At 37.9% G+C, this 26,472-nt stretch overlaps 1 long non-coding RNA gene across 3 annotated transcripts in view; it reads left to right on the top strand.

The window, feature by feature from the left end:
- Window positions 1-428: 428 nt before the first annotated feature.
- LOC149259531 (uncharacterized) overlaps window positions 429-26,472 on the top strand; it is a 241,052-nt gene continuing 215,008 nt past the window's right edge. Inside the window, exons 1-3 of one of the 3 annotated variants that reach the window (XR_016247374.1) lie at window positions 429-601; window positions 684-786; window positions 3,739-3,818. This is a non-coding gene — a long non-coding RNA (uncharacterized LOC149259531). Of the gene's footprint in view, window positions 787-3,738; window positions 3,819-26,472 lie in introns of all 3 variants that reach the window. The other 2 variants (XR_016247379.1, XR_016247376.1) reach the window with 2 other exon arrangements.

The following is a 26,472-nucleotide window of genomic DNA, read 5'->3' as shown; positions in this document are numbered from 1 at the left end:
CCACACTGATTTAAAATATGCCACCAATCAAATCGATTCCTAATTTGTACCTACCTTTTACGATGGAGACCTAAAGATTCTGTCAAGTCCAGCGTCACGTAATGCAACGCAATTCCGAGATTCTTGTGAGCAAATGTGAGTCCTACCTAGTCACATTTGTTCACCTTTGTGTAGATATTTTATGAGATGCAGTATAGTAATTGTTTGGATGGGAGCTTTTACTCAAAATTATTTCATAAGGATATAAATTTTTATTTCAAACTTGCTCATGATCAAGTATTTTTGGATTTTTTCAATTTGTTTCTATTTTAAAATGGGACCCACAAATCACACTCATAGCCCAAAAAACATTTTCTTCATTTTCCAATCACATAATTCTGCCTATATATTTTGAATAACATATAATATTTTTCAGCCTTTCAAAATTCTCTTATTTCTGTATTTCTACTGTCTTCCCATTCAACTTCTGGTTGAAATCAATTCAGAAATACTTGTACTCATTTACTACTTTCTTTCGACTTCTGGTTGAAATCAATTCAGAAATACTTGTACTCATTTACTACTTTCTTTCAGAGTGTAACTGCATTCACAATTATGAACGGTATGTAGCATTTTCCTAAGCAGATTTCATGTCCGTTTTCCTCCCCGTCTGTAATCACTAATCCAAATGCAACGCTGACAAGATTTCACGTCAAAGCTGGAAAAACAGGGCAGCCTAAGGCTAGCGTTGAAGAAGCCCATGTTCCAACAAGCAATGTCGTTACAATCCCTTACTCCGATCTCCTGGTATGCTTATTTTAAACTTTATTTCATGGATTCCTATAGATTAAGTTTTAGGCTGCTCAAAATAGATTTACAATGGAATATAATGTTCTTTAACGGTCTCACTGGGTTTGATAATGTTTTATTTAAAAATTCTGAAACTCAACATTGGGTGGTCACAAGTGTCCAAAATGCATTGAAATTTGCAAATTTTTTGCTAGGTTTGTTTTCACATTTTCACAATCATGGATCGCATTGGAGTTAGAAAATAAAAGAGAGTTTGAACGGAAATTGTAGTGGGCTATACCACTCGAATTGCACACTTGAAAAAGATGGGAAATCATGGAATCAATGAATTTCTGATAAAGGACCTGATTCTGCAAACTGGTACATCATTGAGTTGAGAAGTAATTCACCCAAATGCATTAGGTAGATCATATTTTGCCAATGCGTTAAGCCCTCTTTCAAAAGTAATGTACAACAATAATTCTCGGAATTGTCTTTTGAATCATGTAATTAGGAATACTATGCAAACCTTTTTTGTTCAGTCTTCTTCACCCTTCTTAGCAATAGCCACGAGCCACGAGGTTCTTCCTGTATGCTCGGCGCCATTCGTTTCAATCTTGCCATGCTAGTGATGCACATCATCTTCATCACCAAAATTCTTCCAACTGTCTTGAATAACTTTTTGGGCCAATCCTTAACCCAACTTGGCTATTGTCTTGTCCCTACTCATCCCGTATAAACATAGAGTTCGATATTTTGCTTTTGGTTGGGAGGAAAAGACCACCTATATATTTCCAATGAGAAAACATACACTGTTTCCCAGATCTCTCAGGAATGTTATTACAGAGACATAACTACATAAAATATTAATTTATACTTGTCTATCAGACGTGACACCTGATACTTCTTTAGCAATTACTTCAATAGCTTTTAAGTTTTATATAGGCTTCCAGGCTTAAGATCTGAGATTACTTCATCATTTGCCAATTTTTTTCTTGCAGCTGTTCTTGTTGGCATGCTTCTTGTTTTCTGGTTCAAAGTCCATATGCTAGAGGAAAAGACTTTCTATATATTTCCAATGAGAAAACATACACTGTTTCCCAGATCTCTCAGGAATGTTATTACAGAGATATAACTAGATAAAATATTAATTTATACTTGTCTTTCAGACGTGACACCTGATACTTCTTTAACAATTGCTTCAATAGCTTTTATATAAGCTCCCAGGCTTAAGATCTGAGATTACCTCATCATTTGCCAATTTTTTTTCTTGCAGCTGTTCTTGTGGGCATGCTTCTTGTTTTCTGGTTCAAAGTCCATATGCTAGAGGAAAAGACTTTCTATATATTTCGAATGAGAAAACATACACTGTTTCCCAGATCTCTCAGGAATGTTATTACAGAGATATAACTAGATAAAATATTAATTTATTCTTGTCTTTCAGACGTGACACCTGATACTTCTTTAACAATTGCTTCAATAGCTTTTATATAGGCTCCCAGGCTTAAGATCTGAGATTACTTCATCATTTGCCGATTTTTTTCTTGCAGCTGTTCTTGTTGGCATGCTTCTTGTTTTCTGGTTCAAAGTCCATAGGCTAGCTTGCTTTTTCTGGGATATCAACATCTTGCTTCTCTTGCTTTTTTATCACATCAGTTAGCATGAGTTTCTTGGCATTGTCTTTTTAGCGAGGGGATTGTTGGAAGGTTGGGTCAGGTCATCATCAATTTGAATCAGAAAAGACTGAATTGCAAAGACCAAAAACAAGGAACTAATGGTCTCATAAACTATTTTTAGTCTCGCTGACCTTAAAATATCATTTCATTTCATTTCATCTTAGAGAGAGGGGTGATAAAATCCAATCTACCTGTTAACATTCGAAACCATCCGTTTCAATGTAACTGGAAATAGTACACTGTCACCACGTACTCATTCGCTGCTGTTAACATTCGAAACCATCCGTTTCAATGTAACTGGAAATAGTACACTGTCACCACGTACTCATTCGCTGCACTTTGGGTTAGTGTTTGTTAACTACGGGGGAGAATCCTTAGATGACTTGGTGAGTTAAACTACAATGCAATAAATGGTCACTGACACCCAATTCAAACTACCAGCGACTGTCCTAGACAAATATTTTCGTAATAATGGAAAAAACAGCAAGCAATAAGTGATTAAATGGATAAAAATTCAGATGGCAAATGGTGCAATATTTACCTATAATTCAGAGGATGAAGTCTATAGCAATTACTCTATGAAGGATATGCCAAAAGCAACAAAAATGAATTTACAACAAACTGTAAATTGACTGTTTAGAGGCTGAAAAGTACACATAAACCAAAGCAGAAAATTAATATGAAGTTGGGCACACAACGCAATGCAATTATATGATAAAAGAACATTAAAACAGAAACTACAACAAATAGTTGACTGTTTTTATGAATTGAAGGTTATTTTTATGTAATTTTTTGAGTTTTTTAAATGATTTTTTACGATTATTATGCATGAAAACTGAAAAACACACACACTTCTATTTCCGTGCCATAATGCAAGCTAATCTTACTGTAATCTATCTAAAACAGAATGAAAATGAGCTAAATGCCTACTCAAATATGCCTAATAGTGCATGTTATTCTATAAGAACTTGTTGTTTAGTAAACTAGCGCCTTTTAATGGAGTCAAAGAGATAAAAGGAAGATAAAGTGAATAGGGAGGAAGACAATTTGAAGGTTATCTCTCAAATCCAATTAAGATCAAGATTAAATATTAGTGAAAGCATAAGAAAACAGAATTTTCACACGTGAAGAACTTGTAGTATTTTCCAATGAAAATCTGTATTTTTATTATCTAAAGTTGTAAATTGAACTAAGTTTTGATAAGTTTTCACAACTTGTAGTATTTTCCAATGAAATTCTGTATTTTTATTATCTAAAGTTGTAAATTGAGCTAAGTTTTGATAAGTTTTCACAGCAAGACTCCAAGGTATGAACTAGCTTTGCTAAATGGGGAAACACTAATCCTGATCCAGCAAAACAGATCCACCACCACAGGTACTCCATACTGGTAGTTAATCTCAATTTTCAATTTCTCTAGGGGAATAAGCAAAGGCTAAGGGGGAGAAGAAAGCACAAGCACTCAAGATCTCACAAAAGAAAATTGAACTCTTCTTCTCTTTGCTTGTTACAATGTATAGAACCAGAATGAGGAAAGAATGGGGGAGACAAAAGATAAGACAGAAAATAGAAGGGAAGTAAAAATAGTAGTCTCCAAATATAGCACTCCTTTTTTGAATGAAAATAGCATTTGCATGAAAAAACTACCCTTCCAAAAGATCACCTTCCTTCCATCATAACCACCCATAAGACAAATTACACTGTATATGGCTAATTTTTTCTTTCAATGCACCTTTTTCATGCCTAAAACAGACCCTACGAATTTCCTAAAGGTAGAATCCCCTAGAAGTAAGCCTTAAATTATGGAATAAGTGAGGATAAAAAATAGTACGATGAGCTAGGCTAATATTAAGAAGGAGAAACTTTAAAATAACAGCGTAAGCTCCTCTATGCCAAGTACTCCTTAGCTAAGGTCATATGAAATCCTTCTAGGGCTCAACATTGTCCAAAAATAGCCAATACCTCCATGTGGGCCCATTGATCTCAATATAGACCATGCCAAATGTAACTGGTCCTTGGAAATTCATAGTGTTCGGAATGATTTGTGTTAATTATTGTAGCTCGGGAGGTACTTCTGCATTTGTAGTGCCGACCGAGCTTATTTCACTCTCTAGGCACTTTACTTTATAAAGTGATTATATAAAGTTCGAAAGTGTACTAAAAAGTGACTTTTTATAAAGTGAGTGTGACTGTATAAAGTTGGGTCACTTAAGAGATTTAAGTGGGCCCAATGTGAGATTAAGTCATGATCGTTGATCCTGAGATGGTGAGATTTAATCTCAACCATTGAGATCTAGGGTTAGGGATTTTGGTCATTAAAGAGAAATAAAAAGAGAGAGGTAGAGTGAAAAAGCACACTTTTTTTCTAGAAGAGAGGAAGAGGAGTTGAGCAGAAAAAATAGAGGAGCAACAAGGAGAAGAAGGGCACAAATCCCAAGGAGAGAAGTCTTCAGATTGGGCACACACTTCTAGGAAAAGTTTCCGGCCATTAAGCAGGTTGTACAACTGAGTATGGGCATGATTTTCTAGGCAAAGAAGGGAAAAAAATCGATGCATATATTGTTGTACCGTACTGTTGGAAAATGAGGAGACTTATGTATTATAGATGATTTTCCTTGATAATTACTTGTGATATGTGTTGGCCTTTTATTACTTTATTCGATCTTTGTTCATCAAGCAATTACCAAAACAATGAAGATCACACCACAACAAAATACACAAGATATAGGCTCCAAGCCAGGGCAAAACCCCTCCAAGGGGAAAACCCAGAAAATGCTTCTCTTCTTCTTTAGAATCTGCTTACAAAGAGACTTCCAAGACCCAAAGACTAGAGCCAACAACCCCACCAAGCACCATGTCATCCCCCAGCAAGATCTTCTCCAAGGTAACTTCCAAACTTCAACCTACTGCAACTTCATCCCAAAATTTCGGCCCTGCAATTTCGACCTCCTGCAATTGCAGCTTCACAGAAACCCTAGCTTCATACGTGTAAGAGAGAGAGAGAGATATTTTCCCAAGAAACTTCACTCTTTTCTTCCTTTCTTCGTCCTTCTTCGCACTTCTTCTTCTTCGCTATTGCAAATCAAATTGACTTGAGTGAGTGTCCAAATGAGATCGAGCTCCTTTATATTTATAGCCTCCTTAAGGGGTCAAATAGCCCTCCTTTAGGTCGACTTGATCTTGCTTTTGGGCCGACTTGGTCTTGGGATACAAAATGGCTTTTCCTCGATAAAATAAATTTCTTTCTTTATTACAAAGACACATGACCAATAATATTTTTTATACTAGAAAGACCTAGAAAACCTAAAAGCACGAAGAACATGCTTTTGACTCAAACTTGAGTATGAAACCCATACTCCAAAAATAAAAATATAATTTCTCTTTTCTTTCTTTTTCTCTCTTTACAAAGAATATACAATGTCATGATTACAATTAGGTCATTATGAAGACCTAACCTAGTTACAATTTTCAACACTCCCTCTTAACTAGGGAGGTATTTACTATTTATAATCCCATTACATGGTACAAGGAATCTCAATCTTGAAGCATTCTCATAAGAAGAGTCGGATTGATAAGTCATCTTTTTGTCAAGCATCTTTATCATAACCAACACTGTCATTAAAGGCCTTAACTAGACAAGCTCAACCTTATTTGAGAGCATTATGCTAGGAGGCTTTACGTGAGCTACCACACTACCTCTTAAGTCACACACCCCATCCGGATGTCCACAAGGTATGTCCTTTTAGGACTATTCTTTTCTTGGATTCCCAAACCTAGATCCTCAAAGAATATTGGTCCTCTTTGACTACTCTTACCTTGGATGCCCTACCTCATCCTCAAAGAGTGTCGGTCAACAACTTCTTTCCCTGGATTCTTCAATCCATAAGAAGTTCTAATCTCAGATGCTTATCCAATCCTTCAGATTCCATTTTTTCTTTATGGCCTTCACTAAGACATATGGTTGTTAGTCCTAGTCTAGTGCTTGACCCATAAAGACATGAATTGCCCAATATCACTCCCTCTCAATAAGGAAAGAGATATCAACCGGACCAAGATTACCTCTCAGGTACTCAAGCTTCTTGTTTGGTAATTCTTTAGTCAAAATATCTGCTACCTGTTCATATGTAGGTAGATAGTGCAGCTCCACGACCCCATCTCATACCAAGCTTTTGACATAGTGGTACTTGTTTTTTATATGCTTCGTCCTAGCATGAAACACCGAGTCTTCTGTCAATCTAATGCAACTTTCATTATCACAATGTATCCATGTAGGGCTAAGCGGTCCTTCAAACAAGTCTGATAACAACTTCTTGAGCCAAACTGCTTCCTGACAGACTTTGCTTGCAGCAACATATTCAACTTCAGCACTACTCAAAGAATTTGTATCCTGCTTTCTACTCATCCATGAGACCATGGAGGAACCTAGGTTGAAGCATCCACCTGTTGTGCTTCTTCCGTCTATCTCACTGCCACCCTAATCTGAATCTGTACATCCCATGAGTTAGATTTCATTACTAGTATACCAGAGTCAGTGATGTATGGTTCCACACAAATATCTTAGGATATGCTTGGCTGCAATCCAATGGTCATGTTTTGGCTCCATCTGAAACTGACTGAGAACATTTACTGTGAAACAAATGTTTGGTCTCGTATTTACTAGATACATCAAGGATCCAATCAACTATCTATAGCAAGTAGGATCCACTAGACTAGACTATGAATTCCTCAACTTCTTTAAATTGGTAATCATAGGAGTCATCATAGGCTTGCTATCCATCATGTCAAACTTCTGAAGTATCTTGATCACATACTTACCTTGACAATATATATTTCACCTGGATTTTGCCATATTTCTGGTCCCAGATAATAATGCATAATCCCAAGATCCTTCATATCGAACCCGACTGCTAATTGCTTCTTGCATTCTCGAATTTGATGCTCTACACTTGTGACTAGTAGATCATCCACATACAAGAGTATGATGACTGGTTCATCCTAGACCACCTTGATATATAGGTTAGGATTTGCAAAACTCTTGGTAAAACCAAGTCTTAATAGGTATGCATCCATTCTTCCATACCAAGCTCTAGGTGTTTGCTTTAAGTCATATAGATCCTTCTTCAACCTGCAGACGTGAGTCTCCCTATGATTTATTTCAAATCCTTGAGGCTGCTCAATGTTATCCTCTTCATTAATGGTCCCATCAAGGAAAGTTGTCTTGACATCCATTTGATGGATGTTCCATCCCATAGTAGCATCCAACGAAACAAGCGATCTTATTGTTGTATATCTAGCTGTGGGAGCAAAGGTTTCCGCATAATCAATCCCTTCTTTCTGCGAGAAGCCCATTAGAGAAATTTTGAGGTATAAAATGGGCCTCCTAAGGAATATTATAAAATAATAGTGAACATAATAAAATAAGATTAGATTACATCATCAAATTTTAGAGGGAAAAAAAAATTACTTTTTAAACTTATCTCCCTATAGTTTTACTCATGTTAAAAATCAATTAACGGAGCAATGAAATACAAAAAATATTGCGGAAACACAAATACAGAAATGCATAAAACAATAGAGACACAGATATACATGGTTCACGCAATTTGCGCTACGTCCACAGAGAAACAACCAGTCCTTCCTTTTATATTATGCAGCAAAATGAAGAGATACAACCTTGATTCAGATTTAGACAGGAACGCAACAAATTACAGAAATAACCATTAATACAGAGATGCAGCAGAAATAATACTTCATTTCATTAATGTAAAATACTGAAATATGTTTACAAACAGAAATGGAAATAAACTAGCTTGGGCGATGGTAGCTTATCTCTAAGGAGAGATGTGGCGGCTACATGCCTCTGAACTCTGTTACAATGAGGCTCAAAGGCCTATTTATTGTTGAGAAACAATGGAAAACCCTAAACATCCAAAAACCTAACCCTAGGAGATGAAGCGCCAAACTATGGGCCCCGTTTGGGTAAATTGGTACATCAACTTCCTGGGGTCGTAACTTTGGCATACGATCTTCGTTTGACGGGCACAATACCTTGTTATAAGATCTATCTGAGGACTACAGGTCCCAGTTTTCCCAAAAAACGTCGTTTAGGGCCTCAAAACGGCTTCGAAAGTTCAGGACCCAAAAAACTGCCGAAAATAGTAAATTGTGCTAGAAATAAGGAAACTGAAAAACTAAAAGAGATAGTTGTGGGGGCCCAAGTGGGATAGGCGGGTGGCCACCAACATCCACTTGGATCATTCCTCCCCCCTTAGGAAGCAATGGTCCCCATTGCGTTGAGTGCCTCCATGAGATGGGAAAACTTTTGCTGAACTTGGTCCCTGGTGAGCTGTTCTGCAATCTTTGATGTGTGCAGTAATGGTGGGAAGCATGGTCGAGGGCTGTCCACATTGAACACTTGGTGCAAGCCAAGGAATGGGGGAATGTTGTGCTCCAAAGCATTGTTTCCCACAACCTTGGTAATGGTGTAAGGACCATATCGGAGTGGTCCGAGCTTCTAATGGGCTCTTGTAAGGCGTCTTTCTGCAAATGTAACCAGACTTTGTCGCCCACTTGAAACTTGTGTGGCACCCGATGTTGATCATGTTGCTGCTTGTACTTGGCATTTTCCACAATGGAGCGGTGATATATCAGCCTGTTGGGTAGAGGTGCTCTAGGAGTCAGATCGAATGAATGCTTGACCTGACAGTGCAACGGTACCCCTGTGGGTGAGGAGAAGATGTTCCTGTATTTTTTCATGACCGCATCCCCCTGCTTCTGCTGCGTGGAGGAACCCTTCCCGGGGGCCGTGGATGTGGCTACGATCTCCCCCCTACTTTGAGAGCGAACCAGAAAGAAAATGAATTTCCTAGTTTGGAAGACGATCTTACTGCATTTCTTAGCAGAGATCAAAGAGGTGGCGGTAGGTGGGGCTACCTCTGGTATCCTGTATAATGAATTACCCAAAGAAATAATAACAACGCGAGGCCTTGACTCATATACAGCATGTCGCTTCCACAAGTATGGTTGGCCTAATAATACATCACAAACATCAAGAGGTGCAACATCACACAATACCTCATCTGTGAAGGGCTTGATGCTGTAGGGAAGGCAGCACTGCTGGCGGACTCGGAGATCTCGTCCTTGGTGAAGCCACCCGATACTGTACGACTGTGGGTGTGGTGTAGTCGGTAGGCTCAACTACTTCATGACCTCTGCTGAAATGAGGTTCTTTTGGTTGCCACTGTTGACAATGAATTGCAGCGGCGAACCCTTCACCCACATTTGTGAGTGGAAAAGACGCTCCCCCTCCTCTGGATCTTCGGGCTCATTCTTCTAGATCTTTGTGGTGGCAACAATGGTGTTGGGCTTCGCATCAATGATTTACTTCCCTTTGTCATTCCTCTTGTCGGGTTTTGATTCAGGGTCGGAACATGCATCTGATTCTAAAGCCTTCAACTCGGCCACCAACGACTGCTTGGCCCGACACTCACTTGTGTTATGAGTGGGGCTCTTATGGAACTTGCACCACTTTCATGTGTCCTTCTTTGACTTCGTGGTGTTGTTCTTTTCTTACGGCTTCGACAGGTTGTCTTGGCTCACACCGTCTTGGCTTTGTCCTTGGTTCTACGGTTTGGGGAAGCCTTTCCCTTGCTTCGGATTCGCGGATCCAAAGTCTTGCTTCTTCTGTTTAAACTTCTGCTCGATCTTGACAGCGTATCGGTACGTCGTGCCGAGCAAGGAGATGTCCGGGAACTCCATCTCATCTTGGATGTACCTGTGTAGGAAGCCACGATATTTGAGTACCAAATGTCGCTCAGAATCCTTGATACCCAACTTTGTGCGAAGGGTATGAAAAATATTGGTAAATTCCGGCACGTCTTGGTCCCTTCCCTGCCACAGCATGGTCCACTTTATGTATTTATCCTCATAGCTCCCGACAGGGTAGTACTGCTCCTTGATGGTGTCCCAGAATGAATTCCAAGTGGGTGCGGTTGAAAACAGTGAGCCCGTAATTTCATCCTTCTGTTCGCAGTAGGTTTCCCACCAGTCCTTGACGTGGGGGGTGGCTTTGAGAAGAGCGAAAGTAATCTTTTCCTGGCTGGAAAAATCATGAACAGAAAAATACCCTTCTAGTAGATTTAACCATTTATCTACGACATCTGCATCTATCTAACCCTTGAATATGGGGATTTCAAAGTTAACTTGTACCTTAAAGGGTGTGACTTTTCCAGAGTAGCTGCTGGAAGTAGATGCGTCGCCCTTGGGTAGCCGCTGAAGGATTTGAGCAAAGTTGTCCATCATCGTGTTCCTTTGTCACTCGAGGGCTTCTTCGAGCAAGATTTTGATAGGATCTCCTGCCCCCTCGTCTTTCTTTTCTTTCACCATGGGAGGCCATCGGGATTTGCGAGGCTAGTCTTGCAAAGGTTCGACCAGTTCAAGCCCTAACTCCTTATATCCCGACCTCGTTGGGGACATGCAAAGAAAAACAGAGAAAGAGCATACCGTTCTGATACCATTGATCCAGATTTAGACAGGAACGCAACAAATTACAGAAATAACCATAAATACAGAGATGCAGCAAAAATAATACTTCATTTCATTAATGTAAAATACTGAAATATGTTTACAAACAGAAATTGAAATAAGCTAGCTCGGGCGATGGTAGCTTATCTCTGAGGAGAGATGTGGTGGCTACATGCCTCTGAACTCTGTTACAATGAGGCTCAAAGGCCTATTTATTGTTGAGAAACAATGGAAAACCTTAAACATCCAAAAACCTAACCCTAGGAGATGAAGCGCCAAACTATGGGCCCCGTTTGGGTAAATTGGTACATCAACTTCCTGGGGTTGTAACTTTGGCATACGATCTCCATTTGACGTGCACAATACCTTGTTAGAAAGATCTATCCGAGGACTACAACTTTTGCATGACCAACATCGGTTAATGACCCATGTTGGTCCTAGTTTTCCCAAAAAACATCGTTTAGGGCCTCAAAAGGGCTCCGGAAGTTCAGGACCCGAAAAACTGCCAAAAATAGTAAATTGTGCTAGAAATAAGGAAACTGCAAAACTGAAAGAGATAGTTGTGGGGGTCCAAGTGGGATAGACGGGTGGCCACCAACATCCACCTGGATCAAACCTACAACATATTTGCTATAATTTCCTCTTTGCTCTCACACAACCTCCTCTCTCTCTCTCGCTCAGAATAATGCTACACAATCGCAATACAATTCTCTCATATAGACCGAGGGTTGCCTTCTAGGGAAAAAAACCCTAACTTAAACATAACTTCTACCGTCAGATCATTTGCCTAATGAACGGTCTAGATTGACTACGAAATTACAATATTTTACAAGGCAAATTTTCATCTATTTTTAGCTTTGGGGGTGCTTCCCCCGAACCCCCTCCAGGGGGGCTCATAAAAGTCATCGTCGCAACCCCTCTATACCCCTTTGATGGCAATTAAACGGGCGACGTTGTCGTCCCGTTAGGAACAGGGATCCAACAGGGCTGAAACAAAAAACCTTTGAACAATCAAGAAGATAATTAGGCTCCACACCCAACAATTCAAATTTCAAGTAGGTTCACTTGTTGGATGTGAAATTTAATTCCTCATCCAGGGAGTACCCATGTTGCATACTTTTGATAGACCCTGCTACACAAAAAATGATAAATACATGAAAATTTGTGATTGCAATCACGTTTTTCATGTATTTCTCAATATTTCGTGTAGCAGGGTCCATCGAAAGTATGCAACATGGGTACTCCTTGGATGAGGAATTAAATTTTGAATCCAACGAGTGCTCCTGCTTGAAATTTGAGTAAAACCGTATGGAGATAAATTTAAAATACGAGTTGAAAAAGTAGTTTTTTAATTTTTTATTCTTTTTACTTTTTTACTCCAAAAATGGTGAATCATCCCCCATGGTTGACATCATTATATTGAATCCTATTGGTTCTTATAAAGTTTATTTTTGTTGTACACTTTTGTTTTGAGGCCCATTTCAGACCTCAAAATTTCTCTAACGACCTTGCTTTATATTTATCAATGCTCCCATCCGCGGCGCATTTTATCTTGTAAATCAATTTTGAAGTGACTATAGATTTGTCACTTGGCCTAGGGACATTTTCCCAGACATCATTCTTCATTATGGATCGGTATTCTTCCTGCATTGCATTCCTCCACTCTTGATGTTTAGTTGCATCTTCATAGGAGGAAGGTTTTGATTCAATAAGCTTTGTCATATATGCAACATACCAAGAATACCTCTTCGGTATTTTACTTTCCGTGATAGTCCCAGATGTTGTATGTCCTCTCGCTTCTTGTAGAGTAGTCCTCAACTAAGCAAGCCTCTTTTGATTTTTTGGAACAATCACTTGTTGTATAGGCTCACTAGGACCTTCAACATCTTCTTGAGTATATGTTTGATCTTGACCATCATTGCCCCTTGAGATATCCTCAGAGATAGGTATCTCTTCTTCATCAGAGTTAACCAGAAAATCCTTTGATTTCTTGTAAGCTATACTTTCATTAAAGATGACATCCTTGCTTACTTCAAGTCGATGATCCTCCTTAATATAGATTCTATATGCCTTTTATGAAGCACTATACCCAACAAAGATGCCCTTTAGACTGGTAGGATCCAAATTTTTTCTCTTGTCCTCGGGTATATGAATATACACAGGACACCCAAATATTCGAAGACGATCCACACTCATTTCTTTCCTGTAAATGCTTCTTCGAGATTCATGTTGTTGAGAATCTTGTGAGCACTTCGATTCTGCAAGTAAACAACAATCATACATGCCTCTCCCTATAGGAATTGAGGGAGATCTTGATCATGTAGCATAGCCCTGACACATTCCTCAATAGTTCCATTCTTCCTTTCTGCCATGCCATTCTGTTCAAAATTATAGGGAACAGTGAGCTCCTTCTTAACCCTTGCTTCCTTGCAGAAAGATATTAGTTCTTTGGAGGTGTATTCTCCACCATTGTATGACCTTAGAGTTTTGATCTTTCTCTCGTTATGTTTTCCACTTCATTCTTGAACTCCTGAAACTTTTCGAATACCTTATCCTTGTTTTTGAGAAGGTATAACCAAGTCTTCCTTGAGAAATCATCAATAAAGGTTACATAATACTGATTCCCACCAAGAGACTTGACTGTCATAGGTCCACATACATCTGATGAATGAGATCTACAACTTCCTTAGATCTGGTGTCACTGATGCCATTGATCATTTGACTTAGATATGGAAAAATATTATAATGAAGGTGTCCATACCTTCTATGCCATAGTTCGGAAGGACTCACATCCAAGTGGACTAGGGACTGAGATAATAACCCTAGCATCATCAATACTAGAGCCCTTACCCCAAAACAAAACCTTGCCATTAACAAAAGCAACTCTATCACCCTTATCCTCTAGATCAGAAATAGAAAGTAAGTTTTTCTTCAAACCTGGAACATATAGAATGTTGTTGAGGTGAATGCTTCCACTAGACTCGAGCTCCAATGAAATAGATCCGATGCCTTTCACTGGATAGCTCTTGTTGTATCCAAGTTCAATTGAGTGAGATGAATTTCCTTTTGACAAGGTCTGAAGTTGACTGCATTCTTCTGTCATATGTCAGGAGGTACCACTGTCAATAACCCATACATTCTCATCCTTGAAGGTGTCGAATAAAGCAGCGAACATACTTTTTGCTATTGCTTTCTTTACTAGCTTGGAGATGATCTCCAATATGCAATTCTTGATGGATGTAGTGAGATTCCCAAGAAACTTGAAACCCTTCTCCATAACCCTTGTCATAGTGCCAACTATAGTGTGATCTTAAGTCTCCTTCCTACACCTTAGCTTTGAAACCATGTTGGAAAATCAGGAGACTTATGTATTATAGATGATTTTCCTTAACTTGATAATTACTTGTGATATATGTTGGCCTTTTATTAATTTATTAGATATTTGTTCATCAAGCAATTACCAAAACAATGAAGATCACACCACAACAAAGTACACAAGATATAGGCTCCAAGCCAGGGAAAAACCCCTCCAAGGGGAAAACCTAGAAAATGCTTTTCTTCTTTTTTAGAATCTGCTTACAAAGAGACTTCCAAGATCCAAAGACCAAAGTCAGCAACCCTACCAAGCACCAAGTCAGCTTCCAAACTTCGACCTACTGCAACTTCGTCCTAGAATTTCTGCCCTGCAATTGCTCCTCAGAATTTCGGCTCTGCAATTTCGACCTCTTGCAACTGCAACTTCATAGAAACCCTAGCTTCACACGTGTGAGAGAGGGAGAGAGAGATCTTAGCCCAAGAAACTTCACTCTTTTCTTCCTTTCTTCGTCCTTCTTCGCTATTGTAGATCAAACTTGACTTGAGTGAGTGTCCAAATGAAGTCGAGCTCCTTTGTATTTATAGCATCCTTGTGGGGTCGAATAACCCTCCTTTAGGCCGACCTTATCTTGCTCTTGGGTCGACTTGGTATTGGGATACAAAATGGATTTTCCTTAATAAAATAAATTTCTTTATTTATTACAAAGAGTCCAAATGGGACTATGGCACATGACCAATAATATTCTTTATCCTAGAAAGTCTAGAAAGACCTAGAAAACCTAAAAGCATGAACAACATGCTTTTGACTCAAACTTGAGTATGAAACCCATACTCCAACAATAAAAATATAATTTCTCTTTTCTTTCTTTACAAATAATATGCAATGTCATCATTACAATTAGGTCATTATGAAGATAGAACCTAGTTACAATTTTCAACACGTATAGGTTATCTCTGCACAGAAATTGAGGCAGCAATGGCATGATTTTCTAGGCTGCATTTGGGCATGATTTTCGAGTGCAGTAACAAAGCAGATTTGGTACAAAATTTGAGGCAAGAAGGGCACAAATTTCGAGGTCTTCTCAACCACATTTATTGCAGGTCATACAATAGCAAATCTGGGTCGTACAACACAAGAATCAAGGCAGGTTTAGCAACATATTTTTCAGGGACTGTTTGGCATGATTTACGAGATAAGTACAACTTTGGATTGCTGGAAATTTCACCTGTTGTAAACTCAGAAATTTTCTCAGTGAGCTCAATAATAAATTCCTCTTCTCACTGGTTTTCCCTTTGGGGTTTTTCCAGGGGCATTGCCCAAATTTTTTGTGTCAAATGTGTGGTTGCATATTGTTGTTTTCCGCTGCTTAAGATCAAATTTAGTCATTTGTATTTCTACTCATAAAAAAAATCAGATTGTATGTGTTTAAGTTCAAATGCATTATTTGAGAAAGTCTTTATTGGAGACAAAAATCAGATTTTGACTAAGTGTTTGACAAAAGTCCTATAAGGGAAAATCCACTTGTAGGTGGTTTTTCAATATGGTATCAAAGCTAGGACTTTGAGGGATAGTGGGCAGATTTTGACATAGTGGTATTGCAAGGGGTTGTGTTAGGAAAAAGAGAAGGGAAAAGTTATTGTTGGTCAATTGGGCATGTCAATGGAAACAGGGTTGAGGGTGGAGGATAGGCTGAATGGGGCTAATAATTTTAGCCCAATGAAGGAGAGATTTGTATTGGTGCTTCAGAAATTTGAGTTGTGGGACATTGTTGAGAAGGCAGTAACAATACCCATTGATCCAGTACAACCAGCTGATTTAACAAGAGGAATGTTAGGCCAAGAGTCTCCTTGTAGATGCTATTAAAGACCATCTTATTCCCCATGTTTCGGGGAAGACTTATGCCTTTGAGATGTGGGCAACCTTGATCAAGCTTTTCTAGAGTACTAATGAGAACAAAAATATGGTGTTGCGGAAAAAAATAAGGCAAACCAAGATGACCAAAACCGACATTGTTTCCTCATACCTCACCAAGGTCACTGAAGTAAGAGATGAATTGGCAGTTGTGGGAGAAACCATCTCAGATGAGTAGCTGGTTAGATTAGCCATGAGTGGTTTTCCCAAGAAGTAGGATGCCTTCATTGATGGATAGTGGCCCATGAGCATCTTTCGGATTGGGGAAGAAATTGGGATGATTTCCAGCAAGAGGAGATAAGACAAAATGCCAAGAGTAGTGTGCAACATGGTGGGGAAGATGAGTAGAATGTTGCTCTTACAGTTAAGGGAAAATTCAAAGGCAAGGTAAAGGGAAGTGGGGGATTTGTTTTTGTGAAGGACATGAGAAAAGTGAAATAACTTTGCATGTCATAAGACTAGTCACTATGCAAGCCAGTGTCCATACAAGAAGAAGAAGAAAGAGGCACATCTAGCAGTAGTAGTAGCATCAACTAAAATTGATGACTTTCCTGAGAAATTTGAGAAAGAGTTTTCTCTTATTGCCTGTATTTTGGGAAGTAGTACTACCGTGTATGAGTATAGTGGGCTATGGCTAGTGGACAATAGAGCGTCCAGTCACTTGACAGGGATGAGGTCAGTGTTCTGCAGTGTTTCAGAGACAGATTTAGATTGCAATGTGATTAGTGGGACTAGTACAATGCATGCAGTGAAGGGGGTTGGATGTGTTAGTTTCTAGCTAGAGTTAGGAGGGATTTTGAAGGTGACAAGGATGTTATTGTTGATTTTTTGTGTAGCATCGGGAGGTATTCCCGCATGCCCAAGTCGGCCCAGCAGAGTGAAGGAACGCGTCCCTTGGGTTATTTCACCCCATTCAACTGGTATAAATAGATGATGTGACCTCTCATTTTCACTACCAAGAAAAGAGCAAGTCTGAAATTCGATTTTGGAGTCTATTCTTCTTCTCTTCATAATTTTATCTCTTGGACAACCACACTCAAGCCCTTGTAGTTCATACAAGAAGAGGAAAAGGAAGAAGGAACTTTGGAAAGTTTGATAAGAAGAATACAGGTAGAAGACCCTCTCTTTTTGAGGATTAGAAGAAGGATATATCAAAGATCAAGTGCTTCATTTGTCATGATTTTGGACACTATGTCTCCCAGTGTCCTAAGAAGAAGGAAGGGAAAGCATCATGCATCAACAACCAATGTTGATGATGATGATGATGATGACCATCCACCTCAAAAGAAGAAAAGAAATTGTTCCTTTAGGAACTACTACCAGTAATGTTTGTGGATAGTTGTTCCTCTAGGAGCATGATAGGTTTCCGGATTTCTCTTAAAGATTTGTTAGAGGGAGTTGATAATTATTCAACAGCTTCTTCCTTAATCAAGAGATAAATATTTCACATTTTTTTCCATGATTATTATTATTATTATGTTTTTGGTCAAGCTTGTTGTCCTTGTATTTTGCCTGGTTATGATTTTTCTTCCATAGCCTCCTAAATGGAGTTTGCAGAAAGGAAGAATAGGTACATTGCAGAGACTTCCAATGCAATGATTCATGCAACAAATGACAACATTAGGAAGAACAAAGAAAAGTTTGTGGCAGGAGGGTTCTCCAGTAAGGGGGATTGGACTAGAAGGATATTTTTGCTCCAAGTCACCAGGTGCTCAAGTTCTTGTATGAGCTAATGGCTCGAGCATAGACTCAGCAGGAGTGATTTCTGTTGGAGAGGGAGAGTTGTACATATTGTTAGGATGTCCAGGACCATGCCAGATGACCAGAAGAGCTTCCAGTTCCGAGGGAGTAGATAGTCAGACAGAGTGGAAGGAACAACTTTCCTAGAGGATGTCATGAGTTGAGATTGTTAGACAAGAAGTCTCTAGGAGCAGTATGCCTTCTATGAGGGGACCATGTCAGAGAATAGAGTATACCTCAGTGACAGAGGGAGCAACAGTTGTAGGAGAATTTGCTTCCGTGTCAGAGGGAGCAACTAGGATTACCACAGGAGGATTTGCTTCAGTGTCAAAGGGAGTTCGCCTCGGAGTTTGATATGAAGGATATTGGGCTGATGCATTATTTCTTGGGATTGGACGTGTGGCAAAGACTATATGAGATCTTCCTCATACAAGGGAAGTACATTGTCCAGATTTTGAGGAGATTCAGTATGATTGAATGCAAGTCCATGGCTACACCAATGGTGACCAATCTAAAGAAGCTGAGTGATTCCGCTTCAGATTCAGATTTGGTGGATCCCACAATGCTTGAAAAATCGATAAAAATATCGCTTTTTGCAATCAACCGGTAATTATCCAATGTATTTTATTCTTACCAAAATTATTAAACTACAAATACTGAATAAACACACGATTACAATATTCAAAAAAATAAAATGCGGAAACTTTGATAGAAACCAATCACAAAATGGAAACAAAATTTTGTCCCCGGAAAAACCCTGTTGTCGCACAGAATGTCTAGGCACCACGACAACGGCTCAGATCGGGGGTTGTCACCCTGATCCCCAATCTCTCTGTTTAAGTTGTCTCCCTACAGCAGGCTAAGGGGGGTAGACCCTATGGAAAAATGGAATGAAGAAGAACCAGTTGGGAACCAACCAGTTCGAGAGACATAGTGAAGCAATCAAGTACTTGATTAAGATTTAGCAAGACTTATAGGATTTGATTAGATTTTAAACGATTGATACCAGTGCCTTATGGAGTCAACAATATTGCTAGGGAAATTAAGACCAAGTAATCGATTAGCGATTGCTGCTTAGATGAATGACTATCTTATATGAAATGCAGATCCTAAAGCTAATGTGAGCTGCAAGAATCTTGGTTAATTTTGGTTAAATGCCTATTTAAATGTGAATCCTTCGATCCTTTCTGTGTTGAGCCTGATTTCGTAGTAATTGGCAGAGAGAAGATAAGGCGAAGCACACTAAGGTGTGATTAACGATACCTCTCCTGAAAATCTAACATACCCGGTGCCTTCGGCGCTGCAGAGAGATGTGGCTTTGACGACTGCAAGGTCACCGTTTTAAGTACTATTAAAAGCAGGCTTCTCAAGCAAAGATTGATGGATACCTATCTCTTTATCGACCAAGCTTATGCTTGGAAGTAAATTTTATTTATGCAAAGCTAACTTATATGCAAATGCACCAAATGATGGGATGGAGTTAGACTCGAGGATTAGAAAACACTTGTGTCGCAGAAGCCCTCAATCACCAAAATTAAATGTTCGCTTTATTGGATGAAGACTTAAAATAAACCCCTGAAAATATTACAATTAAACCACAAGCTTATTTCAAATCTTTTTGATACAATTATAGGTCAAAAACTTCTTTGCAATTTAATATCAATGGCAAGAGATGTTCAAAAGTATACTCAGCTTAGGAAACAAAGATATGCGATCTATTATAATTCCATGACAGGGCACTTTAACAATTACTTGAAAATATTCACAATATATCTAACATGTAACATACATCAAATAATTCAAGCAATGACGATCAATTTCAATAGATGCAAGATATTCTAGCAGTTAAATTTCTAGAGATCCAAATACTTTAAAACACCATGAAATTTAAATGCTAATCAATTCCAATCCTAGAATTAAAATAATTATGCTTAGTGACCCAAATCTAAGAAAATTTACCACTTTCCTATAGTTAATATTTAGATACAAAAAATTTAAGCCCGTTTAACTATAGAGAAATAAAAAAATGTCAATACCACAAAAGTTCTCTTTTAGATTTTACCCTTAACACACAAAAAGAACACCAAGAAGAAACTAAAGATTGACAATTTAATTAGTCCTTAGGAAAACTTTTTCAATGTGCTAAGTTTTATGAAGCAAGACTTAATGCGGTAAATGATTAATCAAGATTTTCTTAATGTGACCAAAGTAAAACAAATCAAAATGATTTAATAATTTTAAAATTTTTTAATGGGCCAAAGGCCACATAAAAAATTTAAAATCTTTTAATGCAAAAAAATTACTTTTGATTTAAATTTTTTTAGGATATCTCAAAGTCACATAAAAAATAAAAATGAAGCCCCTTTTTTTTATTTTTTTAGTTTTTTATTTTTAGGGTTTTTGATTTTTATGATTTTTTAGTTTTAGAGTTTAAAAGGAAAAATCAAAATCATAAAAATTGAAACAATGAAATAAAATCAAATCAAATAAAAAAAGAAGAAATAAAATTAAAAAAAAGAAGAAGACAAAACCAAAATCGAACTTTTGTTTTTTTTATGTTTTAGATTAATAAACAAAATCAAAATGAATCAAAGCAATACAAAATTCATAAACCTAAAAAATATCAAACCTAACCCAACCCCGAATATACAAAGTTAAAAAAAAAGGGAAGGCAATTTGAAATGTCTGCAGGTCTGAAGGTTTTCGACGGCGGGGAGAAGAGAAGGGTTTGGACGCGTTTGTTTTGCAGGTTGAGGGACGACAGCAGGGATGGCAGCGGAAGGAGAGTTCGATGAGCAGGTTAGAGGACTGCGGATAGGGAACGAAAGGAATGGAGCAGTTCGACGACGAGAGAGAGCACGCGGATAGGGATGAGGGTGGTAGCAGCGAGGAAGGCGTGTAGCTTGAGGAGAAGTATGGAGCTACGATGCAGATGGAGAATGCATAGGGAGAAAGATGGGCAGGCGGAGTGAGGGTTTAGTGAGCAGTTTGCAGGTATCGGACAACGAAGACAAGGAGCTTAGGCCATGTGCAGAGGGAGAAATATTGATGCGGGTTAAGGACTACAGGTATGGCAGCGGCGATGGATGCAGATCTGGGTAGCTGCCGACAAAGAAGAGATCGAACAACAAAGAGAAGGACGCATGTAGCAGGGAGCTCGAAATCCGAAAATTCCAGAAACCCTCAAAACACAGACAGTATGAATATTTCGAAAATTTTTGGAAGGGAAAAACGCAGCCCCAAAGGAGGCTCAATTCGGCAGCAAATAGAAAACTGGTAGGCCAAAAAAATTAAGAAAATTTCCCAAAAAATTTCTATTTAAAATTTTCTTTCCAGAACTTATGAATTGTTTTTAGAAATTTTGAAACCCTTCAGATTGTAAAACCCTTATAAGATTTTTTCCAGATTTAAAAAAAAAAAAAAATTCAAACCCTTGGACTGCAAAAAGTCTGGATAGTATCCCTGGAAAAATGATTCTGAGGCCAGATCTTACCCTCCAGGGCCTAGATCTGGCTTCAAATCAAACTTCACCTTTAGATCTGCAACCTGTACCTGAAAATAAAAACACCCAGAACACGGATATACAAAAAATAAATAAAACCCAAGTCAGAAAACCCGAAAACTTTACAGATCTATGCACAGGAATGGCAGATCTATCAGATCTGGAGAGTGTGAGTCCAACTCCGCTCCCAGATCTGATAATCTAAGGCTCTTAACAACCATATTTATCAATTTAGCACATAAAAAAATTAAATTTTTAAATTTTAAATGAGGTGCTTAGCTCAAAACCCTCCATGCATCACCAATAAAATCTTATGATAAGCCCGAGATCAAATCAAGCTCGGCTCTTCAGAAAATACGGATCGGGAGTTGGCTGGTCCAACTGAAAACTTCCCCTAATGCCCGAGGATCTGAAAATCAAGACTTTCCTGCGAGACTCAATCCAACCATTAAAATAGAGCGAGAAAATAATAAAATTCAGATAAATAGAGATACCTGCTATTACATTCAAAATTTAGATTATCACTTAAACCCCAGCAACTGAGCAAGATACCTGTACTCAAATCACTCTTCAGAAGCTATCATCAATGGCTAAAAAGAATTTTATGCATGAAAATGACACATCTTACAGTATTTCCATGAAGAGTAACACCGACGAAAAATTAACCCCAAAGTCTTTCTTTATTATAAAAAAAGATTACACGAGAGCTTTTAGCTTAGCACATGACTCAAAGATCGAATGGATCAACTGATAAATGACCTCCTATTTAAAGATAAATCTTCCAACGGCTAGTTCAAGTGATCCTCGTCAAAGCAATCTCGACCATTGATAAGGATTAAAATTTATTTTAATTTCATCTGTCGAAATATTAAATTTTTGAGGAAATTCAAAATTTTCAATTAAATGCATTTTAATTAACTCAAAAATAAAAATTTTGAATTAATTTCCTAAAAAATTTGACTTTGACTTAAACCCCAGGGACCAAAGGCTTAAAATTTAGCAAAATAATTAATTTATCTTAGTCCCGGGACCTTTTAAAATTTGAATTTTAAGGACTGACGAATTTTGCCTTTGGAAAAATTAAATTTACCTAGGACCTAGAATTAATTAAATTTATGGCTTATGATTTTAACTAAGTTTTTGCCAGAAATTTAATTAATTAACCTATGAGTGGATAAATTATTTTTCCAACCCTCAAGACACTTTACATCATAATTTTCATATCGATTACATCATAAGGGAGAAAATCCATCTGTAATAGATCCTCACGGACCTACCCATTTCTGCGACACAAATATAATCCAGCAGACCAAACAATTTGTAATAAAATAACCTAACCAAATAGTTAGGATTATTCCCAAATCACTTTTACATAGACTCGATCTATAACACTAGGACTCGCCTAAGATCCCAGTGACAAAATCCATTTCGGCTTTGGGGTAAGACTGAAGGAAAACTCTGTCGACCATCCGAGAATGGATTGGTGAGACAAAAAACCTCCCGGAATGTAGATCGTCACCAGAAAAGTAGGTTTACCTAGGCAATTACATACATGACATTGATTTGCTGAGATTATTTACATCATATACACGCAAAATGGGTTTATATTATAACATGATTAGGCGGAAGGGATTTAAGATTATGGGGGAGAGGAATCTTTTGGATTGCCTCAACTCTTTCAGAATCAATCTTGATTCCATCTTTAGAAATGATGTGACCAAGTAATTTCCCTTCAATTACTCCAAAAACAGACTTAGCCGGATTTAAGGAAATCCCATACTCTCTACATTTATCAAAAACTTGCCTAAGATGACTTATATGACTAATACCATCCTTAGAAAAAACAGTAAGATCATCCTGATAAATTTCGATAAACTTCCCAATTAAACCCTTAAAGGCATAATCCATAGCCCTTTGAAACGTAGCCCCAACATTGGTTAACCAAAATGGCATTCTAATATATTCGAAACTACCCCATGGTGTGGTGAATGTAGTTTTGTGACGATCCTCCTTCTTAACCCATTATATCCAGAAAAAACATCTAGCAATGACATCATTCCAGAACCAGTTACTCTTTGCAACATAGTCTCCATGTTTGGCAAAGGGTAATTACTCCTTCAGTAATTTTCTACTAATAAATATGTTGTTCAAAATAGAATTGATCAGATTGTGGAGTTGGATGAAACTCGTAGGACAACTTTTGATAATATGTGTAAAAGTCAATCTAACATTAAGAAAAGCTTTGATAAATCGTCTCGATCTAGATCTTTGTAGGTTGGAGATATGGTACTCCTTTGGGATCGCAAGAATGAAAAACCAAGAAAACATAAGAAATTTGACAGTTTGTGGCTGGGACCATACATTATCCGCGACATTGCTGGGCCAAATTCATTCCACTTGAGCAGATTGGATGGCGAACCACTTGACTTACCTGCGAATGGCCAAATGCTCAAGCTATTCTTCAAAGATGACATTTGATGCCATGGGGCATCCTCTATATTGTATTTCTAACCCTACACCTTGTCATTTCAGCATTTCATTTCTGTTTTAGGATTAGATTTACTTTTCATTTTACTAGATAGTTAATAAATGAAGAGCTTATATCTTTCCTGTGCTTAATGTTATATGATGATTTTTGAATGGACGCTACTTATGTTATATTGTGTGTTGCGTGGATGCAGATTTTGGATTCTCACATTCCTTCGATGCAGCAACGTGTCCCCAAGTAGAGCCAGATGTTGACCACTACGTGTCAATGACCCATAGCAGTACACTCCTTTTTTTCGCGAAAGGGATAACCCCTGATCGATGTGTCCATGTCGTTCAGCTATCATCATCAGCCTGATAATGTTATAATATAAACCCATTCTGCATGTATATGATGTAAATAAGCTCAGCAAATCCGTGTCATGTATGTAATTGCCTAGGTAAACCTACTTTTCTAGTGACGATCTACATTCTGGGAGGTTTTTTGTCTCACCGATCCATTCTCGGATGGTCGGCAGAGTTTTCCTTCAGTCTTACCCCAAAGCCGGAATGGATTTTGTCACTGGGATCTTAGGCGAGTCCTAGTGTTATAGATCGAGTCTATGTAAAAGTGATTTGAGAATAATCCTAACTATTTGGTTAGGTTATTTTATTACAAATTGTTTAGTCTGCTGGATTAATTTGTGTCGCAGAAATGGGTAGGTCCATGAGGGTCTATTACAGATGGGTTTTCTCCCTTATGATGTAATAGATATGAAAATTATGATGTAAAGTGTCTTGAGGGTTGGAAAAATAATTTATCCACTCATAGGTTAATTAATTAAATTTTCTGGCAAAAAATTAATTAAAATCCTAAGCCAGAAATTTAATTAATTCTAGGTCCTAGGTAAATTTAATTTTTCCAAAGGCAAAATTCGTCGGTCCTTAAAATTCAAACTTTAAAAGGTCCCGGGACTAAGGTAAATTAATTATTTTGCTAAATTTTAAGCCTTTGGTCCTTGGGGTTTAAGTCAAAGTCAAATTTTTGAGGAAATTAATTCAAAATTTTTATTTTTGAGTTAATTAAAATGCATTTAATTGAAAAATTCGAATTTCCTCAAGAATTTAATATTTCGACGGATGAGATTAAAATAAATTTTAATCCTTATCAATGGTCGAGATTGCTTTGACGAGGATCACTCGAACTAGCCGTTGGAAGATTTATCTTTAAATAGGAGGTCATTTGTCAGTTGATCCATCCGATCTTTGAGTCGTGTGCTAAGCTAAAAGCTCTCGTGTAATATTTTTTGATAATAAAGAAAGACTTTGGGGTTAATTTTTCGCCGATGTTACTCTTCATGGAAATACTATAAGATGTGTCATTTTCATGCATAAATTTCTTTTTAGCCATTGATGATAGCTTCTGAAGAGTGATTTGAGTACATGTATCTTGCTCAGTCGCTGGGGTTTAAGTGATAATCTAAATTTTGAATGTAATAGCAGGTATCTCTATTTATCTGAATTTTATTATTTTCTCGCTCTATTTTAATGGTTGGATTGAGTTTTGCAGGTTAAGTCTTGATTTTCAGATCCTCGGGCGTTAGGGGAAGTTTTCGGTTGGACCAACCAACTCCCGATTCGTATTTTCTGAAGAGCCGAGCTTGATTTGATCCTGGGCTTATCATAAGAATTTATTGGTGATGCATGAAGGGTTTTGAGCTAAGCACCTCATTTAATTATTTTTTTTTATTTGCTAAATTGATAAATCTGGTTGTTAAGAGCCTTAGATTATCAGATCTGGGAGCGGAGTTGGACTCACACTCTCCAGATCTGATAGATCTGCCATTCTTGTGCATAGATCTATAAAGCTTTCGGGTTTTCTGACTTGGGTTTTATTTATTTTTTGTATATCTGTGTTCTGGGTGTTTTTTTTTTTAGGTACAGGTTGCAGATCTGAAGGTGAAGTTTGATTTGAAGCCAGATTTAGGCCCTGGAGGGTAAGATCTAGTCTCAGAATAATTTTTCCAGGGATACTATCCAGACTTTTTGTAGTCCAAGGGTTTGATTTTTTTTTTTAAATTTGGAAAAAATCTTATAAGGGTTTTACAATCTGAAAGGTTTCAAATTTTCTAAAAAAATTTCATAAGTTTTGGAAAGGAAATTTTAAATAGAATTTTTTTGGGAAATTTTCTTAATTTTTTTGGGCTACCAGTTTTCTTTTTGCTGCAGAAATTGAGCCTCCTTTGGGGTTGCGTTTTTCCCTTCCAATTTTTTTTGAAATATTCATACTGTCTGCGCTTTGAGGGCTTCTAGAATTTTCAGATTTCGATCTCCCTGCTACCTGCGTCCTTCTCTTTGTTGTTCGATCTCTTCTTTGTCATCGGCTACCCAGATCGACGTCCATCGCTGCTGCCATACATGTAGTCCTTAACCCGCATCAATATTTCTCCCTCTGCACACTGCGTAATCTCCTTGTATTCGTTGTCCGATACCTACAAACCGCTCACTAAACCCTCACTCCGCTTGCCCATCTTTCTTCCTACGCATTCTCCATCTGCATCGTAGCTCCATAC

Source organism: Pinus tabuliformis, chromosome 6, assembly GCF_031772625.1.
Source record: "Pinus tabuliformis cultivar Carrire ecotype Pingquan chromosome 6, CPIR1, whole genome shotgun sequence".
Lineage (NCBI taxonomy): Eukaryota > Viridiplantae > Streptophyta > Pinopsida > Pinales > Pinaceae > Pinus > Pinus tabuliformis.
The sequence above is the reverse complement of the archived record's forward strand: the minus strand, read 5'-3'. Positions and strand labels throughout refer to the sequence as shown.